Below are 3,788 nucleotides of genomic sequence, written 5' to 3' on the forward strand. Positions count from 1 at the left end.
AACAACTGGGGTGACTCACTTAACAGCTGCGGCAAGAAAGGTCACAAAATGGGGCAAAACTCACTTAAGTGCCTCAGTTACAATGGAAATGTTGGGTTCGGTTGTGATCGTAAGTCGAGGACTATCTCTAGCTGATTGTTACTATGCACCATTCTGAGGTGTTTTTTTTTTAATATACAGAACCTGAGGATTGATTAAATAAATCAGTGGAATAATGGATTGGACGGAAACGCGCACTAGGGTGAACTTAGTAATTTGCAGGAAGAGTTGGAAGGGCTGGGAAACATGTAGCCTACTCACAAAGGAGTCATGGTGTCCTCTTCTGAAGTCAATTGCCTGCCTTGAACAGCAACTGGGACACAACAGCATGTCTTTTATTCACACCTATGATTAACATCTGAAGCCTGCTCTCTGTTTTACTTACATCCAGTAAGGAATGTGGGAGAGTTAATAGCTATTCAGAAATGTATCTTTCTTTCCCCTCTAGTCCAGCCTAAGGATAAGCTGGATCGATTCTAAAATTCACACTTTTTGCAGTGCATTTCAACCAATGCCTTGGCTGGGAAGGTTTAATTGACCGTAGAGATTTGCAAAGTAATCCACACTTCACTCAAATATTTTGCTTACAATTATCCTTGTAGGTAGTACAAAACTACTACTGCTAGCAATGGTGGTGGAAGTAGTGGCAGTAGCATCAGTGTCATTCAGGCCAAGGTTGTTGATATTTCAGGACGTACGTCTAGGTAGTAAGTTTGCCCTGCAACCTTCACACGTTCCACAAGAGGTGGATGGAGCTTGGTACCACACAATTGCTAGCAGTGCTGTTTTATTTCTGATCACAACTGTCTCCCGCCCCTCTTTGCACAAGGCCTGGATGGGATATAGGGAGCCGAATCATTTTTAGCCACACAACAACCCTATGATTAAAGCTCGGCTGAATGATGAAGGGCTGAATCGAGACTTTCATTAATATTGCCAAGTGAGACACAAGTCACTTAAAATGCTTTGCCTTCTCCTATAACTAAACAAAGGGCCTTTCCACATAAGGCTTGGGTAGTACACACACGCACACACACACACACACACACGCACACACACACACATAAACACAAACGTACAAACGTTACAATTGGAACTTGAGAAATTCGAGAGCAGAGCATGGTGGAAGTCCCCGCCTTTTGGCTCCTAGGCTAGGGGTCCCCAACCCCCGGTCCGTGGACCAGTACCAGGCTGCAGTATGCCAGCAACCGGTCCGCACAAACAAGCAAAGCCCCATGCGTGGGATGCAGGCAGCACACAAAACCATGTACCCTCCGGTCTGCAGAAAAATCTCTCTCCATGGAACCGGTCCCTGATGCCCGAAAGGTTGGGGACCTCTATCCTAGGCTGTCTTCTTTTCCACCAAAATGTAGTTCTACAGGTAGCCCTTGATGTACGATCACGACTGAGCCCAACATTTCTGTTGCTAAGCGAGACATTTGTTAAGTGAATTTCTGCTCCATTTTACAACTTTTTTGCCACAGTTGTTAAGTGAACCGCTGCAGTTGTTAGTAAGATGGTTGTGGAGCGCATCTGGTTTGTCAGAAGGTTGCCAAAGGGGATCACATGACCCCGGGACACTGCAACCATTGTAAATACAAGTCAGTTGCCAAGTGTACAAATTTTGATTATGTGACTGTGGGGATACCACAACGGTTGTTAAGTGTGAAAAGTCTTCATAAGTGACTTCTTTCAGTGTCGTTTTAACTTAGAATGGTCACTAAATGAAAGGTGGTAAGTTGAGAAGTCCTATTTTGTTTTCTTTTGATGCTCCTTTTACATAGCCATGGGCTTTGTCCATGACAGCTATTTAGTCTCCCACCACATCCTGATAGCTTTTACCAGAGAGGCAAAGACCACTCAAGAGAGCAGAGCGCTGGTTCCAAGTTACCTCTTGCCTTCTGGAATTAATCAGATGGAGGCAGGCGACTCAACAGGGGCATCCCTAGGGACGATGAAAAAATGTTCAAGATTCAGTCCTCAAAAGCCCTGCCCTTTTTGTAGGTTTTACCTCTATAAGACATGAAAAAGGGGCGGGGCTTTGATTGCTTTACAGCACCTGCCATTTTGACCTCACTATGACCACCTATGCAGAAATCAGATCCGTGGAACTGAACCGTACCGTAACACTGAGTAACCAGACGCATAGCACGGTATTCGGCTTCAGGAAGTGGATGGGGATTTCATTAAAACATGTTTGGCAGACGCTGTCTTTTAAGGGCTCTCCATAAAAGATTATTGTGAGAGGCTGTCAAGCCAGGCTGAACCTCCTGACACATATAGACTAAGAGCTCTTAGTTCATCTAATCAGGGCATCCCCTTCAAGCCAGCTCTATTAGAAAGAGGAAAGAAGATATTTTGGATTTTCCTGCCCAAAGCCTAGAAATGGAGAACAAAACTGGCGCCAATCTTTAAACTCAAGAGCTAGCTGTGTAACTGTAAACTTGCCTGTAGGAAGGATCTAACCAAAGATCTCTTGTTACACCCAACCAACCAACCAACCAACCAACCAACCAACCAACCCCGCCCCCCCACACACAGAGTTTATTGGGAAAAGGAAAACAGTGGTAGGCTAGAATTGGATGAACTCTAATGCACTTTAGGATGGGTGGACTTTAATTCCCAGAATTCCCTAGCCTGGGCTAGAGAATTCTGGGAGTTGAAGTCCATACAGCTTAAAATTGCCAGCATTGAGAAACAGTGTTCTAGATTTTCAACATCTACTCACAGCAAAGAGATGGTATTTATAGGGAGTCCCTCCATTGCTTTTCTCTTGTGCACTTCTTCCTAGTTTTATAGAATGTGGGTTAAGCGAGGAGGCTGACTGTTGCTGTGCCCCCGCTAGCCAACAAATCAGAAAGTCTAGCATTCCCCAGTTTATCCCTTTATATAAATGAAACCCATTTGAGTAACAAAAGGTGAATTATATTGATGTCCTCCGTGGGTGGAGTCAGTGTAGCAAATGCTTTAGGGAGCATTGTGGTGCTATATCAAGATTTGAACCTTATTCCACACTATAAATGAACTTAACTGTAAAACCAGGTTTGGGTCTGAGCTTGAATTCAGATTTTCTTGACTCAGTTGCCTACCTCAATGGTTTTTTGTGTGCTCCCTCTTCCCCTGCCACTGCCAAACATGCCTAATAAAAAGAACCCATAAAAAGAACATTAGTTTAATTTAGCCCTGACACTAAACTACAATGAGATTTTTTTTAATTTTGTCTTAGTATGTTGAATGAATCCAGATTTTATGGGTTTGCAAACCATAGTTTATATAGATAAGCATCTTGGGGCAGCACAGCCAATAGTGATTAATCCATTAAAATATAAAGCAACTCTTGGTGTACCATGATTGATATAGACACTCAGTGGCAAGTTGGCTATGGCACGTTGGCCATGGTGAGTTGGCCGTGGTGAATTGGCTGCAGCAAATTGTCCTAGACCCAACCTGCCCTGATGAAAGGTCTAGTGATGTAATGTATCATAATACAAATCTCACGAGTTCCCTCTGACATCAGGGTAGAAATGGAAAGGTGGAGTTTTTGTTGGGACCTCAGAGCACAAACCTTGTAGTTTTGCATTATCATGGCTAGCTGTGGAGACCAATGCCACCATGAGTGATTTGTTGGTTACATCCCCTGTCAATACCAGTCAGTAAATATTAATGTTCTCAGATGTGCATAGATGCAGTCCAGGAGAAGAACGGCCTTTGCTTTAATTGGCAGAGGAAAATTTAAGCTCAATTGAAAT

Source organism: Vipera ursinii (genome assembly GCF_947247035.1).
Source record: "Vipera ursinii genome assembly, chromosome: 2".
NCBI classification, from domain to species: Eukaryota; Metazoa; Chordata; class Lepidosauria; order Squamata; family Viperidae; genus Vipera; species Vipera ursinii.